Source organism: Anopheles funestus, unplaced genomic scaffold (assembly GCF_943734845.2).
Source record: "Anopheles funestus unplaced genomic scaffold, idAnoFuneDA-416_04 scaffold_91_ctg1, whole genome shotgun sequence".
NCBI lineage: Eukaryota > Metazoa > Arthropoda > Insecta > Diptera > Culicidae > Anopheles > Anopheles funestus.
In genome coordinates, this window is record NW_026045276.1 from 80,309 (window position 1) to 88,908 (window position 8,600).

The following is an 8,600-nucleotide window of genomic DNA, read 5'->3' on the forward strand; positions in this document are numbered from 1 at the left end:
TCTTAAAAACCTAACTTATACCAAAACTAACTTTTTCTTAAAAACCTAACTTATACCAAAACTAACTTTTTCGAAAAAACCTAACTTATACCAAAACTAACTTTTTCGAAAAAACCTAATTTATACCAAAACTAACTTTTTCGAAAAAACCTAACTTATACCAAAACTAACTTTTTCGAAAAAACCTAACTTATACCAAAACTAACTTTTTCTTAAAAACCTAACTTATACCAAAACTAACTTTTTCTTAAAAACCTAACTTATACCAAAACTAACTTTTTCGAAAAAACCTAACTTATACCAAAACTAACTTTTTCTAAAAAACCTTACTTTTTCGAAAAAACCTAACTTTTACCAAAACTAACTTTTTCGAAAAAACCTAACTTTTTCATAAAAACCTAACTTATACCAAAACTAACTTTTTCAAAAAAACCTAACTTATACCAAAACTAACTTTTTCTTAAAAACCTAACTTATACCAAAACTAACTTTTTCGAAAAAACCTAACTTATACCAAAACTAACTTTTTCTCAAAAACCTAACTTATACCAAAACTAACTTTTTTGAAAAAACCTAACTTATACCAAAACTAACTTTTTCGAAAAAACCTAACTTTTTCTAAAAAACCTAACTTTTACCAAAACTAACTTATTATAAAAAACCTAACTTTTTCTCAAAAACCTAACTTATACCAAAACTAAATTTTTCTTAAAAACCTAACTTTTTCTTAAAAATCTAACTTTTTCTTAAAAACCTAACTTATACCAAAACTAACTTTTTCGAAAAAACCTAACTTATACCAAAACTAACTTTTTCTTAAAAACCTAACTTATACCAAAACTAACTTTTTCTTAAAAACCTAACTTATACCAAAACTAACTTTTTCGAAAAAACCTAACTTATAAAAAAACTAACTTTTTCGAAAAAACCTAACTTATACCAAAACTCACTTTTTCTAAAAAACCTAACTTATACCAAAACTAACTTTTTCGAAAAAACCTAACTTATACCAAAACTAACTTTTTCGAAAAAACCTAACTTTTACCAAAACTAACTTATTCTAAAAAACCTAACTTTTTCTCAAAAACCTAACTTATACCAAAATTAACTTTTTCTTAAAAACCTAACTTTTTCTAAAAAACCTAACTTATACCAAAACTAACTTTTTCGAAAAAACCTAACTTATACCAAAACTAACTTTTTCTTAAAAACCTAACTTATACCAAAACTAACTTTTTCGAAAAAACCTAACTTATACCAAAACTAACTTTTTCTAAAAAACCTTACTTTTTCGAAAAAACCTAACTTTTACCAAAACTAACTTTTTCGAAAAAACCTAACTTTTTCAAAAAAACCTAACTTATACCAAAACTAACTTTTTCGAAAAAACCTAACTTATACCAAAACTAACTTTTTCTTAAAAACCTAACTTATACCAAAACAAACTTTTTCGAAAAAACCTAACTTTTTCATAAAAACCTAACTTAAACCAAAACTAACTTTTTCTAAAAAACCTAACTTATACCAAAACTAACTTTTTCTAAAAAACCTAATTTATACCAAAACTAACTTTTTCGAAAAAACCTAACCAAAACTAACTTTTTCGAAAAAACCTAACTTATACCAAAACTAACTTTTTCTAAAAAACCTAACTTATACCAAAACTAACTTTTTCTCAAAAACCTAACTTATACCAAAACTAACTTTTTCTTAAAAACCTAACTTATACCAAAACTAACTTTTTCTAAAAAAACCTAACTTATACCAAAACTAACTTTTTCGAAAAAACCTAACTTATACCAAAACTAACTTTTTCTAAAAAACCTAACTTATACCAAAACTAACTTTTTCTCAAAAGCCTAACTTATACCAAAACTAACTTTTTCGAAAAAACCTAACTTATACCAAAACTAACTTTTTCATAAAAACCTAACTTATACCAAAACTAACTTTTTAGAAAAAACCTAACTTTTTCATAAAAACCTAACTTATACCAAAACTAACTTTTTCGAAAAAACCTAACTTATACCAAAACTAACTTTTTCTTAAAAACCTAACTTATACCAAAACTAACTTTTTCTAAAAAAACCTAACTGATACCAAAACTAACTTTTTCGAAAAAACCTAACTTATACCAAAACTAACTTTTTCTAAAAAACCTAACTTATACCAAAACTAACTTTTTCTCAAAAGCCTAACTTATACCAAAACTAACTTTTTCGAAAAAACCTAACTTATACCAAAACTAACTTTTTCTTAAAAACCTAACTTATACAAAAACTAACTTTTTCGAAAAAACCTAACTTTTTCATAAAAACCTAACTTATACCAAAACTAACTTTTTCGAAAAAACCTAACTTATACCAAAACTAACTTTTTCGAAAAAACCTAACTTATACCAAAACTAACTTTTTCTAAAAAACCTTACTTTTTCGAAAAAACCTAACTTTTACCAAAACTAACTTTTTCGAAAAAACCTAACTTATACCAAAACTAACTTTTTCTTAAAAACCTAACTTATACCAAAACTAACTTTTTCTTAAAAACCTAACTTATACCAAAACTAACTTTTTCGAAAAAACCTAACTTATACCAAAACTAACTTTTTCGAAAAAACCTAACTTTTACCAAAACTAACTTTTTCGAAAAAACCTAACTTTTTCATAAAAACCTAACTTATACCAAAACTAACTTTTTCTAAAAAAACCTAACTTATACCAAAACTAACTTTTTCGAAAAAACCTAACTTATACCAAAACTAACTTTTTCGAAAAAACCTAACTTATACCAAAACTAACTTTTTCATAAAAACCTAACTTATACCAAAACTAACTTTTTCGAAAAAACCTAATTTATACCAAAACTAACTTTTTCTTAAAAACCTAACTTATACCAAAACTAACTTTTTCGAAAAAACCTAACTTATACCAATACTAACTTTTTCGAAAAAACCTAACTTATACCAAAACTAACTTTTTCGAAAAAACCTAACTTTTACCAAAACTAACTTTTTCGAAAAAACCTAACTTTTTCATAAAAACCTAACTTATACCAAAACTCACTTTTTCTAAAAAAACCTAACTTATACCAAAACTAACTTTTTCGAAAAAACCTAACTTATACCAAAACTAACTTTTTCGAAAAAACCTAACTTATACCAAAACTAACTTTTTCGAAAAAACCTAACTTTTACCAAAACTAACTTTTTCGAAAAAACCTAACTTTTTCATAAAAACCTAACTTATACCAAAACTAACTTTTTCTAAAAAAACCTAACTTATACCAAAACTAACTTTTTCGAAAAAACCTAACTTATACCAAAACTAACTTTTTCGAAAAAACCTAACTTATACCAAAACTAACTTTTTCATAAAAACCTAACTTATACCAAAACTAACTTTTTCGAAAAAACCTAATTTATACCAAAACTAACTTTTTCTTAAAAACCTAACTTATACCAAAACTAACTTTTTCGAAAAAACCTAACTTATACCAATACTAACTTTTTCGAAAAAACCTAACTTATACCAAAACTAACTTTTTCGAAAAAACCTAACTTTTACCAAAACTAACTTTTTCGAAAAAACCTAACTTTTTCATAAAAACCTAACTTATACCAAAACTCACTTTTTCTAAAAAAACCTAACTTATACCAAAACTAACTTTTTCGAAAAAACCTAACTTATACCAAAACTAACTTTTTCGAAAAAACCTAACTTATACCAAAACTAACTTTTTCGAAAAAACCTAACTTTTACCAAAACTAACTTTTTCGAAAAAACCTAACTTTTTCATAAAAACCTAACTTATACCAAAACTAACTTTTTCTAAAAAAACCTAACTTATACCAAAACTAACTTTTTCGAAAAAACCTAATTTATACCAAAACTAACTTTTTCTTAAAAACCTAACTTATACCAAAACTAACTTTTTCATAAAAACCTAACTTATACCAAAACTAACTTTTTCGAAAAAACCTAACTTATACCAAAACTAACTTTTTCGAAAAAAACCTAACTTTTACCAAAACTAACTTTTTCGAAAAAACCTAACTTTTTCATAAAAACCTAGCTTATACCAAAACTAACTTTTTCTAAAAAAACCTAACTTATACCAAAACTAACTTTTTCGAAAAAACCTAATTTATACCAAAACTAACTTTTTCTTAAAAACCTAACTTATACCAAAACTAACTTTTTCGAAAAAACCTAACTTATACCAATACTAACTTTTTCGAAAAAACCTAACTTATACCAAAACTAACTTTTTCGAAAAAACCTAACTCATACCAAAACTAACTTTTTCGAAAAAACCTAACTTATAAAAAAACTAACTTTTTCGAAAAAACCTAACTTATACCAAAACTAACTTTTTCTAAAAAACCTTACTTATACCAAAACTAACTTTTTCGAAAAAACCTAATTTATACCAAAACTAACTTTTTCGAAAAAACCTAACTTATACCAAAACTAACTTTTTCTCAAAAACCTAACTTATACCAAAACTAACTTTTTCGAAAAAACCTAACTTATACCAAAACTAACTTTTTCTTAAAAACCTAACTTATACCAAAACTAACTTTTTCGAAAAAACCTAACTTATACCAAAACTAACTTTTTCTAAAAAAACCTAACTTATACCAAAACTAACTTTTTCGAAAAAACCTAATTTATACCAAAACAAACTTTTTCGTAAAAACCTAACTTATACCAAAACTAACTTTTTCGAAAAAACCTAACTTATACCAAAACTAACTTTTTCTTAAAAACCTAACTTATACCAAAACTAACTTTTTCGAAAAAACCTAACTTTTTCATAAAAACCTAACTTATACCAAAACTAACTTTTTCGAAAAAACCTAACTTATACCAAAACTAACTTTTTCGAAAAAACCTAACTTATACCAAAACTAACTTTTTCTAAAAAACCTTACTTTTTCGAAAAAACCTAACTTTTACCAAAACTAACTTTTTCGAAAAAACCTAACTTTTTCATAAAAACCTAACTTATACCAAAACTAACTTTTTCGAAAAAACCTAACTTATACCAAAACTAACTTTTTCTTAAAAACCTAACTTTTACCAAAACTAACTTTTTCGAAAAAACCTAACTTTTACATAAAAACCTAACTTATACCAAAACAAACTTTTTCTTAAAAACCTAACTTATACCAAAACTAACTTTTTCTTAAAAACCTAACTTATACCAAAACTAACTTTTAAGAAAAAACCCAACTTATACCAAAACTAACTTTTTCGAAAAAACCTAACTTATACCAAAACTAACTTTTTCTTAAAAACCTAACTTATACCAAAACTAACTTTTTCTTAAAAACCTAACTTATACCAAAACTAACTTTTTCGAAAAAACCTAACTTATACCAAAACTAACTTTTTCTAAAAAAACCTTACTTTTACCAAAACTAACTTTTTCGAAAAAACCTAACTTATACCAAAACTAACTTTTTCGAAAAAACCTAACTTATACCAAAACTAACTTTTTCTTAAAAACCTAACTTATACCAAAACTAACTTTTTCATAAAAACCTAACTTATACCAAAACTAACTTTTTCGAAAAAACCTAACTTATACCAATACTAACTTTTTCGAAAAAACCTAACTTATACCAAAACTAACTTTTTCGAAAAAACCTAACTCATACCAAAACTAACTTTTTCGAAAAAACCTAACTTATAAAATAACTAACTTTTTCGAAAAAACCTAACTTATACCAAAACTAACTTTTTCGAAAAAACCTAACTTATACCAAAACTAACTTTTTCTAAAAAACCTAACTTATACCAAAACTAACTTTTTCTCAAAAACCTAACTTATACCAAAACTAACTTTTTCTCAAAAACCTAACTTATACCAAAACTAACTTTTTCTTAAAAACCTAACTTATACCAAAACTAACTTTTTCTTAAAAACCTAACTTATACCAAAACTAACTTTTTCGAAAAAACCTAACTTATACCAAAACTAACTTTTTCTTAAAAACCTAACTTATACCAAAACTAACTTTTTCGAAAAAACCTAACTTATACCAAAACTAACTTTTTCGAAAAAACCTAACTTATACCAAAACTAACTTTTTCTTAAAAACCTAACTTATACCAAAACTAACTTTTTCTAAAAAAACCTAACTTATACCAAAACTAACTTTTTCGAAAAAACCTAACTTTTTCATAAAAACCTAACTTATACCAAAACTAACTTTTTCGAAAAAACCTAACTTATACCAAAACTAACTTTTTCTAAAAAACCTAACTTATACCAAAGCTAACTTTTTCGAAAAAACCTAACTTATACCAAAACTAACTTTTTCGAAAAAACCTAACTTATACCAAAACTAACTTTTTCTTAAAAACCTAACTTATACCAAAACTAACTTTTTCGAAAAAACCTAACTTATACCAAAACTAACTTTTTCTTAAAAACCTAACTTATACCAAAACTAACTTTTTCTAAAAAACCTAACTTATACCAAAACTAACTTTTTCGAAAAAACCTAACTTATACCAAAACTAACTTTTTCGAAAAAACCTAACTTATACCAAAACTAACTTTTTCTTAAAAACCTAACTTATACCAAAACTAACTTTTTCGAAAAAACCTAACTTATACCAAAACTAACTTTTTTGAAAAAACCTAACTTATACCAAAACTAACTTTTTCTTAAAAACCTAACTTATACCAAAACTAACTTTTTCTAAAAAAACCTAACTTATACCAAAACTAACTTTTTCGAAAAAACCTAATTTATACCAAAACTAACTTTTTCGAAAAAACCTAACTTATACCAAAACTAACTTTTTCGAAAAAACCTAACTTATACCAAAACTAACTTTTTCGAAAAAACCTAACTTATACCAAAACTCACTTTTTCTTAAAAACCTAACTTATACCAAAACTAACTTTTTCTAAAAAAACCTAACTTATACCAAAACTAACTTTTTCGAAAAAACCTAATTTATACCAAAACTAACTTTTTCGAAAAAACCTAACTTATATCAAAACTAACTTTTTCTTAAAAACCTAACTTATACCAAAACTCACTTTTTCTAAAAAACCTAATTTTTTCTAAAAAACCTAACTTTTACCAAAACTAACTTTTTCTAAAAAACCTAACTTATACCAAAACTAACTTTTTCTAAAAAAACCTAACTTATACCAAAACTAACTTTTTCGAAAAAACCTAACTTATACCAAAACTAACTTTTTCGAAAAAACCTAACTTATACCAAAACTAACTTTTTCGAAAAAACCTAATTTATACCAAAACTAACTTTTTCGAAAAAACCTAACTTATACCAAAACTAACTTTTTCGAAAAAACCTAACTTATACCAAAACTAACTTTTTCTAAAAAACCTAACTTATACCAAAACTAACTTTTTCTCAAAAACCTAACTTATACCAAAACTAACTTTTTCTCAAAAACCTAACTTATACCAAAACTAACTTTTTCGAAAAAACCTAACTTATACCAAAACTAACTTTTTCTTAAAAACCTAACTTATACCAAAACTAACTTTTTCGAAAAAACCTAACTTATACCAAAACTAACTTTTTCTTAAAAACCTAACTTATACCAAAACTAACTTTTTCGAAAAAACCTAACTTATACCAAAACTAACTTTTTCGAAAAAACCTAACTTATACCAAAACTAACTTTTTCTTAAAAACCTAACTTATACCAAAACTAACTTTTTCGAAAAAACCTAACTTATACCAAAACTAACTTTTTCGAAAAAACCTAACTTATACCAAAACTAACTTTTTCGAAAAAACCTTACTTTTTCGAAAAAACCTAACTTATACCAAAACTAACTTTTTCGAAAAAACCTAACTTATACCAAAACTAACTTTTTCGAAAAAACCTAATTTATACCAAAACTAACTTTTTCGAAAAAACCTAACTTATACCAAAACTAACTTTTTCGAAAAAACCTAACTTATACCAAAACTAACTTTTTCTAAAAAACCTAACTTATACCAAAACTAACTTTTTCTCAAAAACCTAACTTATACCAAAACTAACTTTTTCGAAAAAACCTAACTTATACCAAAACTAACTTTTTCTTAAAAACCTAACTTATACCAAAACTAACTTTTTCGAAAAAACCTAACTTATACCAAAACTAACTTTTTCTAAAAAACCTTACTTTTTCGAAAAAACCTAACTTATACCAAAACTAACTTTTTCGAAAAAACCTAACTTTTTCATAAAAACCTAACTTATACCAAAACTAACTTTTTCTAAAAAAAAACCTAACTTATACCAAAACTAACTTTTTCTAAAAAACCTAACTTATACCAAAACTAACTTTTTCTAAAAAACCTAACTTATACCAAAACTAACTTTTTCGAAAAAACCTTACTTATACCAATACTAACTTTTTCGAAAAAACCTAACTTATACCAAAACTAACTTTTTCGAAAAAACCTAACTCATACCAAAACTAACTTTTTCGAAAAAACCTAACTTATACCAAAACTAACTTTTTCTAAAAAACCTAACTTATACCAAAACTAACTTTTTCTAAAAAACCTAACTTATACCAAAACTAACTTTTTCTAAAAAACCTAACTTATACC